Genomic DNA, 26,096 nt, shown 5'->3' on the forward strand with positions numbered 1-26,096 from the left:
GTTGTTGTCATGCCTGCTAACACAACATCCATTCTGCAGCCCATGGATCAAGGAGACTTTCAAATTTTATTATTTATTTATTTATTAACATCTTTATTGGAGTATAATTGCTTTACAATGGTGTGTTAGTTTCTGCTTTATAACAAAGTGAATCAGTTATACATATACATATGTCCCCATATCTCCTCCCTCTCGCATCTCCCTCCCACCCTCCCTATCCCACCCCTCTAGGTGGTCACAAAGCACCGAGCTGATCTCCCGGTGCTATGCAGCTGCTTCCCACTAGCTATCTACTTTACATTTGGTAGTGTATATATGTCCATGCTACTCTCTCACTTTGTCCCAGCTTACCCTTCCCCCTCCCCGTATCCTCAAGTCCATTCTCTAGTAGGTCTGCGTCTTTATTCTCGTCTTGCCCCTAGGTTCTTCATGACCATTTTTTTTTTTTTTAGATTCCGCATAAATGTGTTAGCATACCGTGTTTGTTTTTCTCTTTCTGACTTACTTCACTCTGTATGACAGACTCTAGGTCCATCCACCTCCCTACAAATAACTCAATTTCGTTTCTTTTTATTGCTGAGTAATATTCTATTGTATATATGTGCCACATCAAAAATATGGAGCACTTCACGAATTTGCATGTCATCCTTGCGCAGGGGCCATGCTAATCTCTGTATCGTTCCAATTTTAGTATATGTGCTGCCGAAGAGAGCACAAGTCTTATTATTTAAGGAATACATTTCATAAGACTATAGCTGCCATAGACAGTGATTTCTCTGATGGATCTGGGCAAAGTAAACTGAAAACCTTCTGGAAAGAACTCACCATTCTAGATGCCATTAAGAACATTCATGAGTAACGGGAAGAGGCCAAAATATCCACATTCACAGGGGTTTGGAAGAAGTTGGTTCCAACCCGCATGGATGTCTTTGAGGGGTTTAGAACTTCAGGGAAGGAAGCATCTTAGGATGTGGTGGAAACGGCAAGAGAACCAGAATTAGAAGTGGGGCCTGAGGGTGGGACTGAATTGCTGCAATCTCATGGTAAAACTTGAATGGATGAAGAGCTACTTCTATTGGTGGGCAAGGAAAGTGGTTTTTTGAGATGGACTCTACTCCTGGTGAACATGCTGTGAAGACTGTTGAAACTACAACAAAGGATTTAGAATATTACATGAACTTAGCTGATAAAGCAGCGGCAGCGTTGGAGAGCATTGACTCCAATCTTGAAAGAAGTTCTATTGTGGGTCTAATGCTATTGAACAGAATTGCATGCTACAGAGAAATGGTTCATGAAAGGAAGAGTCAATCCATGCAGCAAACTTCATTCTTGTCTCATTTTAAGAAATTTCTGCAGCCACCCCAGCCTTCAGCAAACACCACCCTGATCGGTCAGCACCACCAATGTGGAGGTAAGACCCTCCACCAGCAAAAAATTAGACTCGCTGAAGGCTCAGATGAGGGTTAGCATTTTTAGCAATAAAGCTCTTTAAAATTAAGATCTGTATATTGCTTTTTCAGACAGAATTCTATTGCACACTTAACAAACTACAGTATATTGTAAACATACTTTTATATGTACTGGGAAACCGAACAATTTATGTGACTGGCTTTATTGTGATACTCATTTTTTTTGAGTCTGCAATATCTCCGAGGTGTGCGTGTATGCATAATGTGTGTTTAGGTATAATATGTACTAATTAAATACATTTGGGTAAATCCTTTTAATGAAATGCTAAGCAGAATGCACCTGAGAAGGTGTAAATTATCAAAAATACTTTTCTCTCAGTGATAGCCAGTGATTTAAATTTCAGCAACAACTGAGGATATAGCTAAAACCCTTTTAACCAACACAAGTTTGGCTGATTCAGAATGGAAACTCCACGTAGAGCAGAAGTGTGGCTTCAGGTATGCTGGGAGACAGGGTATTTTATGCCTTTGGTTTGTTTCACATTCAAGCTGTTCTTTTTCTTTGAAGTTTGAACGCAGAGGTCAGGCACTAAACTATGCCTCACATGGGCACATATATCCACTAGCAAACTCATTTAATCTTCAGGCTTCTGTAAATGCAGCTTTGTTCATATAGTTATTTTCTTAGTATGAACAGGGAGAGGAGAAATCGATGCTGGCCTTTTTTTTTCCCCCCCAGGAATTTTTTTTTTTTTTCTTTTTCTCTCACTTAAAAGCATAGGAATTTCATGAAATTCATTCAGCCTACAGCTGCAATCTACAACTAGGAAGAAACACTGTCCCTTTATATTGCCTATAAATAATCTGGTCTTTCTCATGCGCAACCTAACTGGTCAGTAGACACAAAAATATTTAGTCCTATCAGGTTTAAACCTTAATATCATTTGATCTTTTAACAGGACCTTTAGGTAATGCATGCTCTTTTTTAGAGAGAAGATCAGGATCTCAGATTTCTCAGTCTTCAAAGGCCATGCTGGCCTCTCCCCAGAATGGCATCTGCCCGGGGCCAAAAGTGTCATTTAGGCAACCTTGGGGCTGAGGGGAGGATGGGTCTATGGTCACATTATCCTCTCTCTAAATGGACGTGGATTGCCCCGCCCACGTAGGCAATTGAAATTTGTTTCTTGTGGCTGTTTCTGTCGAACTTGGCCTCCGCTTGGGTCTCCTTGGTACTGGGATCTCTTTTGAGTGTCTGTCTTCCATGCAGGCCCACCCACAGTGCCCCTCCAGCTCTAGTTTCATGGGCATTGGACCCACCCCACCTCCGCCCCCTGGGGCCACATACTCTGCAGGCGTATTCAAATGTCCGGGTACTGAGAACAGTCAAGAAAGTAGATGTTAAGACCTCCTCTGCTTAATCATTCTGCCCAGTCTGGTTTAACCTGACCTTGTTCCAGGTTGGTTCAGAGGAGCTCAAAACGGAGATGGATGCTCTCTGTGTCCCCCTCGCTGAGCTGTGGCTCTGTGTTAAAGCCTGGAGACAGGAAACTGGGGGACGCGCACCTCACCATCTCACACTTCATTGTTTTCCCCTTAGGAAGCAAGTAGAATCTTCCATCTGCCCACTGGGTTCTGAATTTCACAACAGTGTACTTTGATGTGGGTCTGTTTTCATCCATTTTTGTTGGGCCCGTGATGGGTCCTTTCAGTCTGGTAACTCAAGTCCTTGAATTATTGGAAATTTTCTTGGCTTGTTTCTTTGATGAATTCCACTCCTCACTTTTTCTTTTCTCTCTTTCTGTATTGTCTGCTATTCAGATGTTGGACATATTGACTGGTTTTCTAATTTTCTTGTCTTTTCTCTCACATATTTCCATTTTATACCTTTACTACATTTTATATTTTTTCAACTTTGTGTTTTCAACTTGTTTTTCAACTCTTTTATGAAGACTTTCATTTCTGCTCTCAAGTTTCTAAGTTCTAAAAGCTTATGCTCTCTCCCATTTTTTCTTTCCTCCTTTCTTTCTCTTGTTACCTAAATATTCTTTTTAAAATAATATCTTTTCTTTTTTATTGGATGCAGTGTCTTTACTTACTATTCTGAGACTTTAGTGATGGCTTTGTTTAAAGTTCCTCATGCAAAATCTCCATTTCCTCTAAGGTGAATTTTTATTTATTTGTTTTTTCGGAATTTTTAAAATTAAAGTTTAGTTGATTTACAATGTTTCGGGTGTACAGCAAAGTGATTCAGTCATATATATGTATATGTGTGTGTATATATATATTCTTTTTCAGATTATTTTCCACTATAGGTTATTACAGATATTGAGTATAGTTCCCTGTGCTACACAGTAGGTCCTTGTTGGTTATCTATTTTATATATAGTAGTGTGTATCTGTTAATCCCAAACTCCTGATTTATCCCTCCCCCCTTCCCCTTCAGTAACCATAAATTTGTCTTCAATGTCTTTGAGTCTATTTCTGTTTTGTAAATAAGTTCATTGTATCATTTTTTAAAGATTCCACATATAAGTGATATCATATGGTATTCGTCTTTCTCTGACTTACTTTCCTTAGTAATGGTCATCCCTAGGACCATCCATGTTGCTGCAAATGACATTATTTCATTCTTTCTTATGGCTGAGTAATATTCCATTGTCCATATAGACCACATCTTCTTTATCTATTCATCTCCTGATGGACATTTAGGTTGCTTTGTTTGTTTTATTTGCACCTTCCAGGTAGGATGCTCCCCTCAGATTCTGGTGATGCTTGACAGTGGCTCATGACTGGTGTGGAAGATTAGCTACACATGATTGGTGCGTAGATTTAGATCTCATTGAGTGAAGCTCTCATCTTCTGAATTACTGCTGTAGACACCCAGCCGACCTCCTTAGTGATCGTCCTTTACCTTGTTCACTCTTTAGGGTGTAGACCTTATTACAACTCTTACTTGGGAAAGAGGACCAACCAGGGCTCTGGTTGGATTGGCTAGCAGGTTGAATGGAGTCAGCACAGTGTTATTTGATTTTATCTTAAAGAAAAAATAACTTTTCAGTGCAGTGATTTTGAGACAATTGAATGTGAGTGCCTCTGAAGTCACAGTCTCTCCAGCGGTGTCACTCGATTCTTCTCCAACCGTCCGGAAGAGAAACACAAGGAGGGTGAGAAGCTCCCTGTAAGGAGCTCATTGTCAGGATGGGGAGGTGGACATGCACACACACCATTGTCGACGTACTTTCTGTGGCTGGAGGAGGTGTTTACGACAAGTCAGGGTACAATTTACTTTGCCTGGGGAGTCAAGAAAGGTTTCAGAGAGATGGAATCAGAAGATACATAAAATAAGTACCTACACGTAAACTGGATTGAAATGGACATTTCTTTTATTTATTTATTTATTTATTATTTATTTATGGTTCTGTTGGGTCTTCGTTTCTGTGTGAGGGCTTTCTCCAGTTGCGGCAAGCTGGGGCCACTCTTCATCGCGGTGCGCGGGCCTCTCACTATCGCGGCCTCTCTTGTGGCGGAGCACAGGCTCCAGACGCGCAGGCTCAGTAGTTGTGGCTCACGGGCCTAGTTGCTCCGCGGCATGTGGGATCTTCCCAGACCAGGGCTCGAACCCGTGTCCCCTGCATTGGCAGGCAGATTCTCAACCACTGCGCCACCAGGGAAGCCCCAAAATGGACATTTCTTGCCCCAAAGCCCTGTCTTTAGCTCTCCTGCCTTAGGGCTTGCTTCACTTGTCCTGTTCAGTGACTGCTTTGACTCAGTAATTTTCATAAGTGAACTGATTTTAACATTCTTAGGGGCATAAATTAAATACAGAATATCTAATTTGGACCCGTGTATTTCATTTGCAGACCCTGGGTGGGTCTAAATCTACTTTGCAGGCTTTCATTGTTAATCTTGAATTTTTTTAAAACAAATAAAATATTTAAGACATTTGTGTGGTACGACACTGTAGCAAATTGTGTTTGGTTTGATCCCATATTAGGACTCAGTCGTGCCAGTTCTTTTTCTCTGTTTTGTTTGATGAAAACAAATCAATTTTGTTTAGCGCAAGTACATCGCACTTCCACTAGAGGGAGGAGAAGTGCTAATTTTAAACATTGAGGGTGGAGCTGTACTTTTTGCCGAGATAATCACTCCCCTCATTACACACAAACTGTGATTGGAAAAACAACGGTGGTTCCTTTCTTTTTTTTTTTCCTTTCATTTTTATTTAAATATCTGCTCTAATGGGAGAACAAAGGACAAACCGTGGAACCTTTCTAGGTCAAAGTAGCAAGTATTGAAAAGTGGCTAATTTTTTGCTTCAAGAATTCTAAACACAGCCCTGGGGTCAGAAACATTTTCAAAAGAAGACCTTAGTGATCAGAGAACTCCATCTCTTTCTTTAATAGTTCTGGAAAATGAGGCCCAGAGAGAGACCTGCCCTGCCCAGGGTTGGAGAATTTGCTAGTAGCAGATGCAAAAATAGAAATGTTGCCCAGTTCTTTTTCTAGAGCTCTTTATAATGCAACAGATTTGGTCAGCATATCTGATGCCATAAATATTACAGACACATACCTACATATATGTTTTTGTACATATATATGTATGCATATATTTTCCTCCCTCTGACGTTTATGATTTGAGGTCTGGCATTAAGAAATATTCTGGGGCTTTTATGTGTCCTCGTTTACTTGCTCTTAAACCCTCCCCATCCCAACTCCCCTCCTTGTATTACTCTAGATGCAAAAAGCAGTGCTTATGTAGGGTATGGCTAATGGATTCAGCATGGTCCAAGAGCTGGTAATTACTGATCAATCACCAAAATACCATGGTTTAAAAAATACACTATAAACTTTCCTGTGAAGTCTCCAAAATTTTTATTAACATGCATGACATTAGTGGTTGTACTTATTTTGCCATAATTGAGGGTGTGTCCCATTTCTCTAGAATAATAAGGCATTTGAGGGAGCTCTCATATTTCACTTCTGGCTGAACCCGGTCTGTAAGCTCTTACAAACATAATGCATTTTGTGCTCATCTTTGAGGTAGGAAAGATTATTTTCCGAGTTTTAAGTGAAAAAAACCACAAACACACACACCCAAATTTTCTATTCGGAAGTTTTTAAAAAACAAAAACAAAAACAAAGCAAGGCCATTTACCAATGAGTGCTTTTTGAAGCCATAAAAGATTTTTCAACATTTTCTCTAGTCAGAACTTTCAATAAGGAGTTTTCCCCTTATCCCTGAATAGTCTGACTAGAAGTTCTGGTCTATTTCTACCCGAGGAGAGCTTCATTAAAAGTGAGTGTTAGGCTTAGTGTTGGGGATTGTGGAGATGCGTGTATAAAAACTGTGGTCATTCTTTTTTTTCCCTTCCATTTTTATTGAGATATAATTGACACACAGCACTGTGTATGTTTAAAGTATACAGCGTAATGATTTGACTTAATACATCATGCAATGATTATCACAAGAAGTTTAGTGAACATCCATTATCTCTCTTTTTTTAAAATTAATTTATTATTTATGTTTTGGCTGCGTTGGGTCTTCGTTGCTATGGCGCGGGCTTTTCTCTAGTTGCGGCGAGCGGGGGCTCCTCTTCGTTGCGGTGCGCGGGCTTCTCATTGCGGTGGCTTCTCTTGCTGTGGAGCACGGGCTCTAGGCGCATGGGCTTCAGCAGTTGTGGCTCATGGGCTTCTGTAGTTGTGGCTCGCGGGCTCTAGAGCGAAGGCTCAGTAGTTGTGACGCACGGGCTTAGTTGCTCCGCGGCATGTGGGATCTTCCCGGACCAGGGCTCAAACCCGTGTCCCCTGCATTGGCAGGCAGATTCTTAACCACTGCGCCACCAGGGAAGTCCCATCCATCATCTCTTATAGATATAAAATTAAATAAATAGAAAAATGTTTTTCCTTGTGATGAGAACTCCTAGGATTTGCTCTCTGGACAACTTTCATTTATAACGTACAGAAGTGTTAATTATATTTATCGTGTTGTACGTCACATCCCTAGTACTTACGCATCTTACAGCTGGGAGTTTGTACCTTTTTACCACTTTTATCCTATTCCCCTCCCCCCTCCCCCGCCTCTGGTAACCACAGATCTGATGGTGGCCACTCTTTTAATGAAAAGATGTATCATCTTCCACTTTTATGTGCATAAATATAAGTGAAGTAATGAGTGAAAGCACTTCTGGCTGTAAGCGGACGTAGGTGTCATTCCCAGCTGGGTGGATCTGTGACAGTGGGAAAGTTACTCTCTCTGTTTGCAAAGCAAAACCATCAGGCTGGAAGAGGACCAAGGGTCCTCCACTTCCAGTGGCCATAGTTTCATAATTGCATAATGAATGGAATTCACCTATGACCCTAAATCCCTTATAATTTTTAACAGGATTGTAACACAGGGTGTGTTGTTTTTATACCATTTTGTTACTGTTTTAATAACTTGGGAAAGCCTGGTGTTGGTATGCAATGTGTTACATTATGTGCTGGTTCCCACAAAACGTCTAGGTAAATTAGTCTTCTGTAAAAAATTACCTTTAAGTTCCTTAGGGGAGTCTAGTGTGACTGACAGTGTGACTAACGAGGATGCAGCTGTCACTCCCGCTCAGTGGAACCTCTGTTTTCCTCCTAAGAACTGCGGCGGTAACCTCGACCCTGGTGTTTCTGCTGACACTCTGCTGCCCCCTATAGTCTGCTCTTTGTGAAGCACCCAGTGTGATCCTTAAAAGTCACCTTGTTCATCACACTCAGGGGTCTTCCTTTAAGTCTCTTTTTGGTATTTCTCCTAAAAGGCCTTCCACATTACTTGATCTGAAATACCTTTCATCATCCTCTTCCGCTTAGCGCTAACTCATGACTACCTGTCTCTCTCCAGGTCTGTGTCTGTGCCTGTGTGTTTGTCTACACCTATTGCATTTATATCCATACCCATAACTATATATCTGTACTCATAACCATATCTCTATCTATGTCCACGTCCACACTTATAGCTATATCTCTGTCTATAGTATGTGCATGTTTATCCGTACTTCTGCACTAGAATATGCCCTCTATGAAGGCAGAGGCTTTCTATTTCTTATTGCTTTAATCCCAGTGCCTAGAACAGTGCCTGGCATATAATAGATGCAAAATAAGTATTTGTCAAACCGAGGAACAAATCTCCCGCTTGTCAGGATTTGGGTTTTGGCTTTTATTAGCTCTGTGGACAAGTTACTTAACTTCAGTGTGACTTTATTTTCTCATTTCTCCATCAGGGACATCATCATTTCTCTCAAAGATCTGATGTGAGAATGAAATGAGATGATACAAGAAAGAGGAGCTGCCGGTCCTGGCCCAGAAAAGGCACCAAGTTAAGGTTAATTCCCTTCTTCCTCCGTCTGTCTTGTTGAGCACATTCTGACTTTCACAAATCTGTGGGCCTAAAGGGAAACACACCTATTAATATTCACTGCTGAGTCATTTCCAGAGCTGGCAAACTGAGCCTTTCCAGCTCTGGAAGATTATAAACATAAACACTATTTTCCACAGGAGAGACTGCCAAAACACAGAGCTGATTTGCCCACGAGTTTAAGCATGGCAATGGTAAATATATATATGCATATAAAGTCAATAACAATGGCAGCTTATTATTTAATTTTATTAATAGACAAAAATTAAGAGTTAGGAGCTATACTTTTGCTATCTAGGTGACGTGAGCTTAAGCATTTACCCCATCACCCAGCACAAGAGATCATGTTTCAAAAATGAAAAACTTTCAGGAAGGCCTCTTTCCATTTGTATTTAAAAACCAAATGTTTCCAACAGAGAATTATCTCCCTTAGAAAGAGAAACGACTTTAGTCAATAAAAATATTAACCCTAAACATCTGCTAAGAGTCTCACATGCATTATTGCACATATTGTTCACATTAAATCTATGAATCATAATACTGTTATAATCTTATATCTATTTAGAAGTGACTTAACCAGCCCGAGGTCACAGGGCTAGTTAACGGTGGAGCCAGGAATCATGCTATGTTTGCCTGACCCTGGAACCAGCGAGGGCCCCTAAGCACTGTACTTGGAGGCCTCAGGTGAAAGCAAAGCCAGACCCAGTGACCGTTCAATTTAAATATATAATTAAATCAAAACCAAAAGATGAAAACTGAAAAACAAATATACCCAGATTGGTATAGCTTCGTATTTGTATAGCTCTTTGTTAGTTACAAATGGTCCCTTTATAAGTCATCTCAGTCCATCCTATGTAGGATTGGGTGAGACTTTATATCACTTTATAGATGAAGGAGGAGAGGTTATACGACTTCACTGAATGCCCCCAGGTAATAAGCAATAGAGCCTGGACTCCACCTTCTGACTGTAGATCCTTGTTCTGTCCCCTGCTTTCCTTGACTTTCTAGGAGAAAACCTCCTCTTCCATAGTTAGAGACTTGTTACCCATTGACAGAGTATCTTCTAAGTGTCAGTTCCTCTGGTAGCTGTTGTGAGCACACAGGTCTTAGATAAACACAGACACTACCCCTCCTCTCTGGAGGAGAGACACAGATAAAAAACAAATAAATACATACGATGTTAGTGCCCTGGTGGTGTTCGTGCCACAGACAAAATTAAAATGTGTGAAGTAGGTAGGGAGAACCAGGCTGGGGAGAGGATTGAAGTTTTAACTTGGGTGGTGTGGGGAGATTGCTCCGCTAAAGAGATATTTGAACACCTGGGAGAAGCGAGAAGGGCAGCCGTGTGCTTATCAGGAGCGATGGGGCTCCAGACAGACACGACTGCACGTGCCAAGGCCCTGAGGTGATGGGAGGATTCTTGATGTGTATGAGGAATAAGAAGGAGGCCATGGGAGCTGCATCAGCTGGGCAGCAGATTAGTCTACAACTCCGAAGGCTGAGTCTACAACTCCGAGGGCTGAGTGTACAACTCTGAGGGTTGTGTCTTCCGCCGTGGGGGCCAAGGACCGGTAAGTTCAGCAGATCCGAGGCTTTGGTGCTGACAGACAGGCACGTGGAGGGAACCGCCCTCAGCCGGTGGAGAAGGGCCCCTGGAGTAGCGGGAAATCAAAAGTGATTCAGGCACAGATTATGTCCAGCCTCTCCGTAAAGGAGCCAGTTCTGTATCGTAAATGTGCTGAGCGTTCGCGGAGGACGGTGAAGCCCAACGGGATGAGCACCAGTTACGAGCGTCTGAGGAAAAGCCTCAGCAGGAAACGGCCGTCCCTCTCCGCAGATGGAAGCCTTCCTGGCAGAGACCACGCGTTTTCATCACATTTCCCAGAAGAGCTCAGGTTCTCTGGGTCCGCATATATGAATTATCTAGAGTGAAGTCAAATGGGGCAAAGTCACGCGAGTCTTTTTAATTAATCGGATTCATAAGTGCCCACTGGAAGGCAGCACTATGGATCCCATTTTTTCCCTATTTGACATTTATGTAGCCCTCTTTACCATGTAAAATATCTTATCCCTTTTTATTGTCACAGCAAAACTGTGAAGTAGGGGTGTAGGAGTAATATCGTCTTTCTCTCTTTCCCTCCCTCCCTCCCATCCTCCTTCCCTCCCTTCCTCCCTCCCTCCCTTGAGGAAATGGAAAGTTAAATGGTATTTGATATGATGGGAAGTGCTAGAACTCCAGAGATCTCAGTGTCTTCCTCTGTGTGGCCTGGTCAGACCCCTCCAGAAGGGGACACCGTGCCAGGTCTGGCTGTGACAGTGTGGGGTGGGACAACGGGGGCCCTTCCGGAACCTGCAGGCCCTCTGTGCGGCCCTGTTGGCTCCCGGGCCACGTGGGTGGTGGATGGAGAATCTGGAGACCAGGGTCCAGGGCCGGGAGGAACACTGAGCATCTGAACAAACTTGGGGACATCACGCTACCGCTTTAGCCTGCCCTCTCATCTCTAAAGGGAGGAGTTAACGTTTCATTTATTTAAGTAATATTTCTTTAGCTCTTATTTCCGGCCGGTCGTGGTTATAAGCACTCTACAGACATTAACTTGTTTAATTCTGCAGGCAGCCCCCTGAGGAAGGTCATACTATTATCCGCATCTTACGGATGGGGAAAGGAAGCCACAGGAACGTGAAGCAGCTTGCTCAGGGCCGCAAGCTAGTGCCTGGCAGAGCCGGAATTCAAATCCGGGCAGGCTGGCTCCATCGTCTGGCTTTAAGCTCTCACTCTGCCGCCTCCCAGTGCAAGATCTGTACGTTCCCTCCTAGCCCTCCCCTCTGACGAGTGTAATTTTATGAGCTGAGATTTCAGCCCATACGGGGAACGCGTGCTCTAATCCGTGACATCAAACTGCACGCTCTGATCTGATCACCCGGCCTCCCCTTGAGGCAGTGTTGCCGCCGGAAACGTCCACTGTGTGAGCTGGCCGGGATGCTGACTTACACAGAGGTGAGAACTCAGGGCCTCTGTGTACGCTGATCTCACCAACGATTTCTAGTTTTAAACTAGGAAACGGTAGGTGCTGATGTAGGTGAGGTGCCTGGCCCTGGGACCCCCTCTCCCTTCTCATGAGTTCACCCGCTGCCCTGAAGGTTCCAATCACCCCTGCTGCGATGACCCCAAACTGTGTCGTGAGCGCTCACTCCCGTCAAGGGTAAGTTAGGTTAAGGAGGAGCCACAAGCATACCTCCTCTCCTGCTCCCCGCTGGCCCGCTCTCCTCCCCTGGACGCTGGAATCCACTCACGGCGCCCCACAAAGAAGTAGAGCCCCCTGCACGTAAGTCTGCAACCCACACTGAGGCCGGACCTGCCGGGGGTTCCTTTCCAGCCCCTACTTCAATTCACCTCTTGAGGGGGCCACGGGAAGCTCCACCCCTCCTCTGGGGGACCTCTGGAGACAGTTCTTGGGGTTCTAAGGTTCCTTTCTTTCTTTTTGCAGACAAAAATACATCTTATTCCTGAACCGTAGCTGCAGATTTGAATTTCCTTTGTGCTGCCAGCCTCTTTCACCCGCAGCCCTGACACAGCTGAATCTCATCCTCACCTCCTCTCAGGTCGACTCAGGTCCATGTGGTCAAAGGCCCCTCCGTCCTTGGAGTCCGGGATGCTTTGCCCGTGCGGTCCGGGATGTCCGTGATCATGGTCCCTGACGTTCCTCCTCTGAAGTGACCCCGTGTTTGTCTCTCACTCTCTGTCCCCTTGTCCTCTTTCCCGTGTTTTCCACGGGAAAACGAAGCCACTGTAGCCTCTTCCCAGTTACAGGAGTAATCTCTCTGAAAACAGCCTCGCTACTTAAGAGCTCTCGTCAAAGCCCTTTTCTTTTTCCATGCATAAAATAGCTACACAGGGGTATGTATTCTGTTTTATGTTTGTTTTGCTAAAACCCATGGCAGCTTACAATGCATAGTTTTTTACACCTTGTTTTTCACAAGGTGAAAAATACATCTTGTAATTTTTTCACATGAGAACACAGATATCTACTTGGTTCGTTTTCACATCTGTATAGTGTTTTATTGTATACATAAATCATAATTTATTGAATGGATTCTTGATTGATGGACAGTTGCCTCCAGTCATTAGCTATATTAATTGATGCTGCAAATGAACATGAGTGTGTGTGTGTGTATGCATGTGTATGTGTACGGGTGAATATACGTGTATACCTACCTATATTTCTGCAACTCTGTGAGTATATCTGCGGAATAAATGCATAACAAAGTAACCACTGAGTCAAAGAATACATTCATTTAACTCACTTTTAATTTGCTCAAAATCGATTCATTTGGCATCCAAAAAAGTTGCATCAATTTAGTCACCCAACAATGTTTAATATTCCCTCATTTTGTTTTTCAAGTTGCATAGGTAAATAATCTTATCACATTGTTTTAATTTGTATTTTTTTAAATATAAGTGATTCTGAGGATCAATTTATATTTCTAAGTCTTTTTCTTTTTCTGTCTGTTCGCATACACTGCTGAGTACTCTGTTGGCTCTTTGTCTTTTTAGAATATTGATTTGTAAGATTTCTTTATATATTTAGGTGCTAGTCCTAGGTTATATGTATTGTCTTATGCTATTTTTTTTTTCTGAAAATGTGTTAAAATTTTAGTGTCTTGAAATCTGTTCCTTAATAGCTTCTGTCTTTGTTTTTTTTCTTAAAGACATTATATTGAGGTGGGCACAGAGGCTGCTCACAGAATTCTCCTGCCTCCACACAGGCACAGCCTCCGCCATCATCAGCATCCCCCACCAGAGTGGTCCATTTGTGATAACCAAGGGGCCTCCGTCGACCGTCATGATCACATCAAGTCCACGGTTTACATCAGGCTCCGTTCTTGGAGTTATACATTCCATGGGTTTGGACAAATGTATGATGACACATATACACCGTCACAGTATGAATCGGAATAGTTTCACTGCCATAAAAATCCTGTGTTCTACCTCTTCATCTCCCCACCCCCTTCTACCCCAACTCCTGACAACTCCTGATCTTTTTTCCTGTCTCCACAGTTTTGTCTTTTCTAGAACGTCATACAGTTGGAATCATACAGTAGGTAGTCTTTTCATATTGGCTTCTTTCACTTGGTAATATGTGTTTAAGTTTCCCTCATGTAGTTTCATGGCTTGATAGATTATATCTCTTTAGTGTTGAAGAATATTTCATTGTGTGGATGCACCACAGTTTACTTCTCCACTCACTTACTGCAGGACATCTTGGTTGCTTCCAAGTTTTTGCAATTATGAGTAAAGCTGCTATAAACATCTGTGTGCTTCTGCCTTTCTTGTTTTGCTTTGAAAGTTTTTCTCATTTCCAAGATAAATTAAAAAAAAATTTTAATATCCTAACTTTCTTCTAATTTGTGATTTTACTATTTGCTTCTATTTTATAATCTATTTGAAATTATTTTAGTGTTAGAATATATATTAATGTTTCTCTTCAGCTGTCTTTTGAGTTATTTTGATGGCAAGAGTTACATTTTGCACTTCTTTGAAATTTACCTAAGATGTACCAAAATGCTTGGCATGTACATAGCACTAAATACTTATTAGCTGTAATGATACATATTTGCTTTAATAAATATTAAGCAGTACCACTAACATGTAAAGGCTGCTAATATAGTAGTAATAGCTACCATTTATCGAGCAGTTGTTATGTGCTAGGTAGATTCTATAAACTTTACCCATTTTAAATCCAACAACCTGGCAAAGTATGTATTATTGTCTCTACTTTATACATAAGAGAACGGATGATCTTGAGATCACACATCTTAAAAGTAGCAAAGCTGGGGCTTGAACACAAGTTGATGTATCTTCAAAACACCAAGGTTTTCCAACACCTATTGCTGTCGACAACAGTGGAGAGAGTAGGTGAGTGATGTATGGAAATACAGAGTAACCTCTTTCTGGTCCACTAACTGGAATTTATAGTCCTAAAGATTTAGTCTTAACATCAAATATTTTATTGCACTGGATTTAAACCTCTTTACCATCTACTGAGCCCAATGAAGTAATACTTAGTAAATGCTACATGTTGGCTTCTGGCCCAGTGCAGGGGATATGAGCACTTTGCAGTGATAATTTTCTCCTAATTGCTTGTAACTAATGCACTGCCATTCTGGAATTTGTCACTTACCTAAATGTACCTTAGCAAATGGACCATGGTCTCCACCTAAATGCACATTTACACACACTAGAAACAGCTTGGTGAGAGGCAAGTGGGCTGAAGAAGGATGTGCCTGAGTGGGCAGTGGGTGACCTGGTGGACCGCCGCCTTCTACGAAATCTCTTTTGGATGAGGAAGGATGGCTGGAAGAGCAGGAATTGGGACTCGAGAAGCCAATGGAGAGGCAAGGCTGAGCCAAAGTCACTGTGTCTCCTGGGCTAGTCTTCCTTCTTCAGAGGCTTATTTTCTCAGAAGTAAAATGGAGAAGCTTGGTTAGATCTGCCACTTCAAGCTGTGCTCTGTGGAGGTTACTTGGGGTCATCGTAAGTAAGAAATGAGAGCCGGAGGGATCTGAGTTCTCTGCTCCCGCTCAGCCCCATAGCTCTCTGCTTTGCCCAACTTACGGTTTCTGTGGTGAACAACATGCAAACCGCTGGAAGTGAGCCTGCCCCAGGATGGCTCCAGGGAGGACATTCTGAGAGCTTACCGCTTCTCTCCCGTCTCCAAGAGCCCCCAGTGCACGTGCTCTGATGAAGGTTGGCATGACGAGCACAGAGGATGCTGCCGGTGTGGCTTCCCAGGAATCCCCACCGGCCAGCGCACAACAGATGGCAGGGAGGGTGGCAAAAAAGAGAAGCCGGTGGAAGTAACCTGTGTTAGTCTCGGCCCCCATGGGAGCAGGTAGGCAAATGCTCACCAGTAGCCATCTGGTCCCCTGTGAAAGGAGCTAATGTAGTAGAGGGTGGTCAGGGCATCTGTGTCCCCATGAGGAGCTCCCAGGGCTGGCAGGGGCTGAGGACATGTGGAGTGCCCACCCACCTGCCCAGCTGACCCGCTTCAGGCAGTGCCAACTGCAGCCAGGGGCAGCTGTCCTGGGCCACGGGGACATCTGATTCCTGGAAGGACAGACCAGGAGCCTCAAAGGGAAGGCATACGAGACAGATCCAGGAATTGAGGTGACATGAAACTTTCAGAGGGAGAGGCACCTTTAGCTTTCTTTTTGTTAAAATATCAATGAACTCATCTCTCTGCGTATCTAAGTCCCCTCCCTTCTTTCTCTGTCTCTGTCTCTCTCTGTCTCTGTCTCTCTTTCTCTCTGTCTCTCATCTATATTCTTTTGAGCTGTGATTTTCAGTACTCCAGGGATCTTAAAGTTTCCACACCAACCGCAGTAAAATTGCGTAAGACGTCCTGATGGTAGTGTGAATTCTCACTGCCTTGGGGCCAGGCTGAAACCCACAAGCTTGAAAGATCTGGACTTTGTAGGAGAAGCAGAATCGGAGAGAGAGAGAGAGAGAGAGAGAGAGAGAGGAAACAAATGAATTCAGGAAGATCCATACGGAACCTCATTTCTGTCTTTCTCGAGCTGGTGGGAAATTAGCAAATGACTTAACCTGTCTGAGTGTCATGTTCCACATCTGTTAAAAGAGAATTTAGATTAACTTTAGATTGCTAAAGCTAATAGTACTATCTACTTTCCAAATTTATTTTGAGAATTATTAGGAAAGAGCTTGACTAGTCCAATATTTCCAAAATGAGCTCCGTAGATGGCAGCTGTAATTGTACACAGGTTAACACCAGCTCTGATGGCTGTCTTTGCCTGTGTGGCCCTGTGATCATGATTGTATTGTGTTCTATTCCTTCTAAGCAGATGGAACCCACCATGCACATGTGGTATTGTGCCAGCATGTCGCTTTCTTGGGCTTGTTGAAAAGGTCAAATAATACAAATTTGGAGAAAAAGTTAAAAGATTTAGTTAAGTCTGAAAAAGCAGTTGTCTACCTTCCAATTCTTATCTTTCCTCATTGCCTTTTCCACCAAAATTCCAGCCTTTCCAGGAAACCTTTCCAAATCAAGCAGAAGTCAGAAGTGTGTGCTGGCATCCCCAGAATGTGAGCTCCAGAACCATCATTCATTTCTTGCCTGGTTTTGGGCACCACTTCCGGTCTGGACTGGCCACTTTCCTGTTCTAGAAATCCAGCCTATTGGACTTCATGGTTCTGAAGTCCATTCAACCCGGGTAAGTTCTGCGATTCTCTCCCTCTTCATCCTGAGACCAGGGTTTCTACACTAAAATTCAGAGACCTGGTCTGATAACTCCAAAACTTGTGATGAAGAAATTAAAAGAATATTTTAATTTTAAAATATTGAATATTTTAATATTTGAAATTGAAATGGTTTGTGGTTGGCCCCTTCTCAGAATCTTTCTGATGAAGTTTGATTATGTAGATCCAACATTTTATCAAAAATGAGGAATATTTTCTATTTTATTTTTTTAGTTGGAAGCCCTTTGGCTCTAAGCATCGGAGGAAGTGAAGAAGGGACGTGAAGCTGTTACCAGGATGGACTGCATGAAATCTCATTAACTGAGAACACAAGGGACCAGACAAAACAGATTTTGAATTAATTAGTTTGCAGTATGTGAAAGCATTGCTGAGAAATATAGGACATCTTATTGGCTAAGAAATTCCCATTCATTATATTACCCGATGCAATGTGAAGTCAAATGATAAATGGGAATGATGTTTCCTATATTTTTGGGCAAATGATAGGTGGTTTGGGAAATACCTTATTTGGTTCTCGGCTGACTGGATGAAATTTATCAGATTCTTGTTTATTGTCATAATTTTAGGTTGTATCCTGACAGGTCTCAAGTTCTGTTCTTTAATAACTTTTTTCCTTTCCATGTGAATCCCGAGTGATCTAATGGATAACCAGACATCCCATGTTTTGTTTTATTTATTTTAAAAAATATTTATTTATTTATTTATTTAGGCTGTGCCAGGTCTTAGCTGCGGCACGCGGGGTCTAGTTCCCTGACCAAGGATCGAACCCAGACCCCCTGCATTGGGGAGCACAGAGTCTTACCCACTGGACCACTGGGGAAGTCCCCCCATGCTTTGTTTTAAATTTATTGATTCCTAAAGATTCAATACTATTTTTTCACTTTAAGATCTTTCTTTTCTCTTCAAGCGTGGCTCACGGTCATCAGAGAGAAGCTTGGCTTCTTCACCTTGTGTCTGGAGGCACTTGCGCTTTGCATTCCATTTCCAGCTCCGAGGTGCCCGGACCCTGGGCTGCCTCTGGCTGTGCTCTGGCCGCCTCAGCAGCGCGGCTCTCAGTGCGTTTTGGTTGCTGTCTCCTGACTCACGGCGTGTGTGGCGAGGTCTATGAGGAATTTCCACGTCTGTGCTTGTTAACCTTTCCTCCTTGGGTTAGAGTCAGCTTAACCCAGGGCCTTGAGAAGATGAGGCTGTAATGAAATACTCAGCGTAACAGGGAGGAGAGCGTCGCCCGGCTGGGCGTGGGGCAATGGGGCTGAGCGAACGGACCGAGTGCGATGGGGATGCTTGGGGCGAGCCGATGCGTGTCCCCCCAGCTCCTGTGAAGTCCCCTCCCTCCCTCTTGGTCGGGGCTTCCTCTCTTCCCTGCTCACCCTCGTCCTCCTGGCTAAGCCTCCACGTGGCCTGGGACTGAGCTGAGGCCCAGCTCAGGCTGCCCCCTGCTCCGCCCAGCGCGGGGCTGGGCTTGCCGCCGGATGTCTCTCTGTCTCCCCACGAGAACCCCTGCTTCCCAGTTCCACAGCCCCCGGCCCTGGCTCCAGGCTTGAAAAGCACCTGCCAAATCCAACCTGTGACCAGATGGGTAGGGAGGGGATTGGTGCTATCTCAGCAAGGAGACGCGTAGACGCAGACTTCCTTCTCTCCTTGACGGGGCCTGACGGCGTCTGCTCCTCTCTTCACAGCTGTTTCTTCCGGCCACGTGCCCCACACCTGGCTGTCTCTGCAGATGTGGACGAAGCCCCGAGAGGAGCAGCTGGGCCTCGGTCACCAGGATAAGCTGTCCGCAGAGCTGGTGAAGCTGGCTTTGGGGCCCCGCCTGCCCCGGGGCCTGGCCTCTCAGCTCCAGCCTCGTTGCCTGGGCTGCTCCTGATCTTCCCTCCTCTGACCATCTTTCTAGAATGAGAAGGAAGGAGGGAGAGGGTGACCAAGGCAGAATGGAAGGTGGTTGAGGTCCTTTTTTTTTTTAAATTAATTAATTAATTTATTTATTTATTTTTAGCTGTGTTGGGTCTTCGTTTCTCTGCAAGGGCTTTCTCTAGCTGCGGCAAGCGGGGGCCACTCTTCATCGCGGTGCGCGGGCCCCTCACTATCGTGGCCTCTCTTGTTGCGGAGCACAGGCTCCAGACGCGCAGGCTCAGTAGTTGTGGCTCACGGGCCTAGTTGCTCCGCGGCATGTGGGATCTTCCCAGACCAGGGCTCGAACCCGTGTCCCCTGCATTGGCAGGCGGATTCTCAACCACTGCGCCACCAGGAAAGCCCCTGAGCTCCTTTTTTTTTAAAAAAATTAACCCATGGATTGGAGAAATCTGAATAAGTTCGTAGGGTCAGGGCAAAGGAACCAAGGGAAGGAACGAGATGGGAGGTGTAAGGGAAGAGCAGAGTTGCAGCAGAGTCCTGAAAGTGGTGGAGACGGGGTGGGATTGTTATAATGAACGGGGGAGGGACTAGGCTGGACAAGAAAAACATCTACTGTGTTCCGTTGTGTCAGGAGAGAAGGGACAAAAAAAGAAATCATTATTCAGAGAAAATTTGTGTCAGGGCTTATGTTTCTTTATCTTACTTTAAAATCCAGGCCAGTTTATCATTTTATCCATTTCTCACTCACTCTCTTTTGAACACTTAAAATTTTTGTGTATAACACAAAAATTATTTAAATTTTTGATTATTTCCTTGCTTTGGGTTAATGGCTCTCAACAACAGGTCACATGACCTGCCCTAGGACACCCTCTCACTGCTTTACCCTGGGCTGGAGAGGGAGGGGTTTTTCCCTCTAAATCTTCAACGGGTGCTGCGTGACCCAGTGGATTCAGAAACGGGAAAACTGATTGGCGTCTTAGCCTGAATGAGCAGAATGTTTGATGTTGTTGCTAAAGAACACTGTATATTTAAATGCAAATTACCTATGATTTTTCACAGCCTAGAAATAATGTCTTCTGAAAGCAGAGAAACAAAATCTATTAAGCATTCTGAAAGATATTGATTAAATGGGCACATGCTCCAGCCCTCCCGAGGGGCAGGGGCAGGGAGGGCACTGAGGCCTCCTGGAAACTGCAGAGCAGGGGTTTAGTTTGGACGATGTCCTCACTATATGTTGTGCCTCAGTTTCCCTCCTTTGTCAAGGGAGAGATGTACATTCCGGGTGGGCTTGAATGGACAATGCTGTTTGCATGTCATCAACTGGATCATCTTAAGCCTCCTTACTGGCTCGAATCTAGTCTGTGTAGAACAAATAATCTTGAAATTTTCCAGAGCCCGTGACTGCTGGATGGACAGGGACCCTCCCTCTGTGACACTGAGACAGCCTGTGCTCTTCTTCACCAATCCTCCTCCTCCTCCGAATCATTCTCGTCCCTGGCATCTTCAGCTCCATCAGCCTGTGACTGCAGCCGCAGCTCCCTGGAGTGGCCCCAATTGCTGACCAAACCATTCCAGCTACTAGAAGACCATGTACCGTGTCCCTCTCACCTGCTCGCCTCACTCTGTCAATGCCTGTTGCCATGGAGCTGTCTGAAGGACATTGCTCATTGCTGTCTTAGTATCAAGTCCTTGTGCAAAGAAGTCCAACGTTTGTGCAGATGTGCCAGTAGCCAGATGTGCACAAGCCACCAGAAGGAGGGTGTGGCAGGGAGGTGCTGGAACTGGCCCAAAGCAAAAGAATGCCCGCTGTCCCAACCCAGCACCAGTCTTGGTTAGCTGGGACTCTAATTAGTTTTTGCTTGAGTCTAGACTCACAAAGTTTCTAGCAAAGACCTCTGTCTTTCCCTGGCTCTACCTCTGACCACACTGGGGAGCAGATATGCTCTGCCGTATCTCTCAGCTACATCGTCTTCACTCCCAGCCCTCAGTTCAACCAAGACTCCTCTCTCTCTTTCCCATTATTACACAAATTCTCCCCTCTGCATCAGTGCCTGCCAACAGTCCCCAGTGGTGTTGCACTGTCTATACTAGCAGGTCCTGGAGGCTCTGAAGGCCTCTGCTGTACAAAGTCCTCTGGGCTCCTTGAATATGAACAAGTTGTTTTCTGAACAAACAATCAGGAAACCCGGGCAAACAAGTTTACTGATGGAACGAAGGGACAGACAATTTGTGATTAGGAGTCTCCAGAGAAATCCTGAAAACTGGGCTGATGCAGCTGAAAACTCTGCCCTCGGGAGGGAAATGGGTTAAAGCACGTTCGGGAAACAGGCTAAGCTTGGTCACAGGAAGCCCTCAGACGATGCCAATGACATGGACAAAATGCAAGCATCCTACTATGCGCCAGATGCTGTAGGAGGGGCTCGTGTATGTTACCTGATCTTCATAAAACCACAACAAAGGCAGGATCATCTTCATGTGGAGATGACACCATTGCGTCTCCCCGAGGTGACTTGCCCAAACACACACAGCCAGCAAACGGTGCCGACATAGCTCTAACCCAGTTGAGACAGGTTACGAAGCCAGTTCTTGTCACACTGCCATGTGCCAGGGACACATCCAGTCATCCTGATCCCTTCTGTGGTCCAGGTCATCCCTTCCAAGGACCACACGGTCTGTATCCCATAAGAGTCAGATTCAGATATATCAGCCCTCTTCATAGCAAGATTGCTGATTGCTCTTGCCTTTTTAACTTGGGATCTCATCTTGAGTTTCGTTTCCAGATTTCCCTGACTTTGGGTTTGTGCTTTGCCCTCTTACTCTTATCCGAGAGGACACGTTTGTTTTCTTTGATCTGATGTTCTCTGATCCACCTGCATGAAGGTCTGAGCTCACCCTCGAAGCCTCTGGCTCTGACTGACCCAGCTCAGTCCTGGGACCTAACCTGTCACGGGACATCTTGACCCCCTGCCCCGTCTGCATTGTCTGCCATCCTGCAATGTCAGCGGGCGGTCAAGTGCGAGGTAGGATTCCTCCAAGAGGCACCTAGAAGAGGGAGAAAGTGGACACAGAGCGGCTAGAGCTAGGCTTGGAGGCCCCAAGGTGATGCGCTTGGCCGCGGAGTGAGAGGAGAGGAGGTCTGTCACACAGTGCGTCCCCGGCAGCCATCAAAGGGGAGCTGTACCCTTACTGGGACAGAGCCTGGGACATCTGGGCTGCAGATGTGCCTTTACTGACTGCTCGACCCACTGTTGCACATGGCCACCCACTGTCCCAGTCAGAGGCTTGTGGCATCTTGACCGGCCCTCGTGGGCTGACTGTCCTGGCATAGCCTGTGACGTTATGAATGGCTCACGTCGAATCTGACCTCTTAAGTGCTTCCAGCTTTTGTGATTTGCCTAATGGAAGCAGAGAAGACCAGCTATTTCAGAATATGCCAATAAAATTGCTCATGGATTGAAAGAACCACTGGACCTTTTGATTTATATCAACGCACAATGCTGTTTGTCAAATGTGCTTGGAGGTTCTCCTCTTGAAATTTCAAGCTGTAAATAAGATAAGCATATTTGCCTGGGGAGTACCTGCCTCCGTATACCCATTTTGATAATTAGTATAATAAAATCAATATGGTGGAAACTGATAGCCTGACAAGAGGGAGGAATGTTGTGGCTGGTGCTCTGAATTAAACCTGGCATATGCTGGATCGGGAGCTCTTAGATGGTGCGGTAGAGGTATTTTGATAGCTATTTGTAAAGAGTTGATAGATTATTATTTTAAGAAAAATTCAGGGAATACCCATGCTCTTTGTAGCTCCAAAGGGAAGAACTAAATCTTACTTTTGGGCAGTGGAGGGTACAAATTTCAGCTCACTATAAGCTTCATTCAACGATAGAGAGTCCTATTTTGAAATGAGTTAACCATCACTGGACTATCGTGTCCTAAGTATATCGTGGGTTGTTGTGTTTGGATAAGATGACCTCAAATGTCACTTTGAACTCTGAGATCCTGTGATTGTTTTCTAGACACATTCAACAGAAGAGAAGAAGACAAAAGGCAAGGTGTGAGGAGGTATATTTCATTTTGTTTTCCCACAATTTTTATCAAGGAAAGCAGAACCACTCTGAGTAAGGAGAAAACAAAATTTTAAAAATGTATATAATTAATAATTCACACCATAAATAAAAATTTCAACATCTCCCATAATCTCACCATCCTCACATAACCACTATTTTCACTGCTTTGTAGTCACAGGAAACATACAATTTTCAGGGTTTGTGATTTTTGTGCAGTTGTAATCATGGCACAAAGAAGATTGGGTAAAAATCAAGTTTTTTGAGCTTCCCTTCAGATAATTAGGAATGGAATCATTCCTTAGTCTCATTTTATGTGGGAACTAATAATATTACAAATCATAATATTTATTAATAAATGTATATCAATAATGGAATTTCGTACACAGTTATGAATAAATAATATTCCTCTTTAGATATGTCTGTTTCCTGCTAGCGATTGTTTTTGGTTTTATGTCATCTACAGCATATTTTTATAGACTAGGAGTCCCTGGATGGGCCTCAGAGGGACTGCAAACCCCTTGAAGTTATATATAAGATTTGGCAAGAGTGTCTGTATGCTATTTTTTCCCCTGAGGGAGAGTTCGGCATGTTTTTCTCAGTCTTCTCAAGGTGTGTGTGTGGCCCCTTAAGCATCACTGCGTCCAGAATGAAGTCCAAACTTCTTAGTGCCTTTTAGGAAGGACACACCCTCAAGCCCTCCACACACTGAGACCCTTCCTCTCATCCGCTTTGCATTCCTCATCTGCCCTCCCCTCCTCTGGCACCTTGGTCTACAGCCTTGTCAAACTTCTCTGTTCCCCTGAAAGGTTAATATTTTTACAGAAGGTATGCTTTATGCCCTTGAAAAAGCCGCTGCCTTTGCCTTGGACAAATGCTTCCTCTGCTGAGATGCCTTTTCAGCATCCTTAGGCAGAGGGCGTGTCTGCCCCGGTGCCTCTGAGAGGACCTATCTGTGATGCTTGGGCTGACTCTGATCTACCACAGGGCCGCCCCCTTGTCTATCATGGGCATTACGAGCTCCAGCTGCATAATCAACATTGTGCAAGAGAGAGGGGAGCCAAGGCTTCAGTCACAGCCGCCATCCTCTAAGTGCTCATATTGAAATATGTATCTCTTTACCTTGCCTATTACTAAACTACATAAATAAAACTGACCTCTATTTTTGGAGAGTGAGGGAGGCCAAGAGGAAAGCCTTCTCCCTTCTGTGAGTCTAAACCAGCGGTCCCCAACCTTTTTGGCCCCAGGGACTGGTTTCGTGGAAGGCAGTTTTTCCACGGACGGGGGTCGGGGTGATGGTTCAGGCAGTAATGCCAGCGATGGGGCGCGACGGGAGAGGCAGATGAGGCTTCGCTCACTCGCCCGCCCGCCGCTCACCTCCTGCTGTGAGGCCTGGTTCCTAACAGGATGTGGACCGCCACCGGTCCGTAACCTGGGGGTTGGGGACCCCAGGTCTAAACGACATTCTATCTCCCAATCTCTCTGTTTTCTATTTTGAAGTTTCATGAGGATGCTTTGATCAATCATTTTATAAGTTGATGTGTGCTATTTTCCATGATTTTGTACACCCTCAATCTGCTTTCTAGTTATCATTTGTTCAGATATATTCTATTGATTAGTAGGATTCAGAGCTCATCATCATGCCTCTTGAGAATAAGATATTACTTAACCATCGCACGATGGCACCCATCTTGATGGAATCCATTTGTTTGGAGACTGTGGTGTTTTGCTTTGGCATACGCAGGACATCCCCATTTCTTAATCTGGCAGAAACAGTTGACACGTCTTCTGCATGTACTCTTCTTTTTCTTTTTAAATTTTTAAATTTAATTGTATTTATTTTTTTATACAGCAGTTTCTTATTAGTTATCTATTTTATACATATTATGCATGTACTCTTTTTTTAAAAAAAAATAATTAATTTATTTATTTTTGGCTGTGTTGGGTCTTCGTTTCTGTGCGAGGGCTTTCTCTAGTTGTGGCAAGTGGGGGCCACTCTTCATCACGGTGCGCGGGCCTCTCACTATGGCAGTCTCTCTTGTTGCGGAGCACAGCTCCAGACGTGCAGGCTCAGTAGTTGTGGCTCACGGGCCTAGTTGCTCTGCGGCATGTGGGATCTTCCCAGACCAGGGCTCGAACTCGTGTCCCCTGCATCGGCCGGCAGATTCTCAACCACTGCGCCACCAGGGAAGCCCTATGCATGTACTCTTGATCTGGACTTGACAAGTATTCTCTGGGGATTGGATTTTGGAAAAGAAAAAATAAGTTTGACAGTGGGGAACTGGGCTTGCAGATGGCTGGTGTACAAAGTACAGCCTTAGAGAAAGAGATGAGGTCAAGGTTGCAAGATGAACCTACATGTAAAACAAGGGCACTGTGATGAATGAGCGTGTGTGTGTGTGTGCACGCATGTGCACTTGTGCACACTGGTGGTAGAGTTGTGTGGAAGGGGATGAAAAATCAGAGCAAGATTGGGAGAATGCAATGGCTGTGTTTCAACTTTGGGTTTACCAGGACAGCAGCAATTTGCCTGACACATATTCCTGTGTATAAAGTTTGCTGAATTGATTTCATAGGTATAAACAAAATTCATAGGAGAGAAGTTAAAATCTAAAATTCTAATTGAAGAATTAAGGGAGATCACAGGTAAAGCACTTCATGGAGTGTTGACCACATGTCAGAGCTCACGTCCCCAAGCTCCCCACTCTTCTTGGTGGTGCTGACAGTTCAAAAAGGCCCTATCCTAGATAGGGTGTTTGTGGCTCTTCTTTCTTGGTGCCTAGTGCCTTTAAAAGGGCATTTTCCGTCCACAAAACCCCATTTAAGGAGCACGTGGAACCCAGCGGGGAGCTCACTGATGTGGCACAATTCTGGGTTTTGAAGTGAAAAGACCTGGGTGTCAATTCCAGCTCTACCATCTACAAGGGGTCCCTCAGTGCCTTCTCCCCGTCTGTGCACAGGGATAATAGTCACTGCTTCATGAGGCCACCCTGAGGATTGTATGAGATGCTGTGATCTGCAAACTAAAGTGGAAGTGAGGTAGTTTTCTTGTTCAAATGCCTCAGGAAATTCCTTATGTTGAGACTTTGGGCAAATGCATCATTTCAAG

The 26,096-nt window shown here is 44.3% G+C and overlaps 1 protein-coding gene and 1 non-coding gene across 18 annotated transcripts in view; one reads left to right on the forward strand and one right to left on the reverse strand.

The window, feature by feature from the left end:
- Positions 1 to 22,382, forward strand: part of CMPK2 (cytidine/uridine monophosphate kinase 2) — a 39,696-nt gene extending 17,314 nt beyond the window's left edge. Inside the window, exons 5-11 of one of the 17 annotated variants that reach the window (XR_009506367.1) lie at positions 8,655 to 8,755; positions 8,929 to 8,982; positions 10,223 to 12,686; positions 13,499 to 13,887; positions 14,578 to 17,020; positions 17,280 to 19,004; positions 20,313 to 22,382. The gene's annotated coding sequence lies outside the window, so the exon portion shown is untranslated. Of the gene's footprint in view, positions 1 to 8,654; positions 12,687 to 13,498; positions 13,888 to 14,577; positions 17,021 to 17,279; positions 19,005 to 20,312 lie in introns of all 17 variants that reach the window. The other 16 variants (XR_009506374.1, XR_009506368.1, XR_009506370.1 and 13 more) reach the window with 16 other exon arrangements.
- LOC132347156 (U6 spliceosomal RNA) lies at positions 612 to 715 on the reverse strand. Its single transcript, XR_009497112.1, has one exon. It is a non-coding gene; the product is annotated as a U6 spliceosomal RNA (small nuclear RNA).
- Positions 22,383 to 26,096: the final 3,714 nt, after the last annotated feature.

This window comes from Balaenoptera ricei, chromosome 13, assembly GCF_028023285.1.
Source record: "Balaenoptera ricei isolate mBalRic1 chromosome 13, mBalRic1.hap2, whole genome shotgun sequence".
NCBI classification, from domain to species: domain Eukaryota; kingdom Metazoa; phylum Chordata; class Mammalia; order Artiodactyla; family Balaenopteridae; genus Balaenoptera; species Balaenoptera ricei.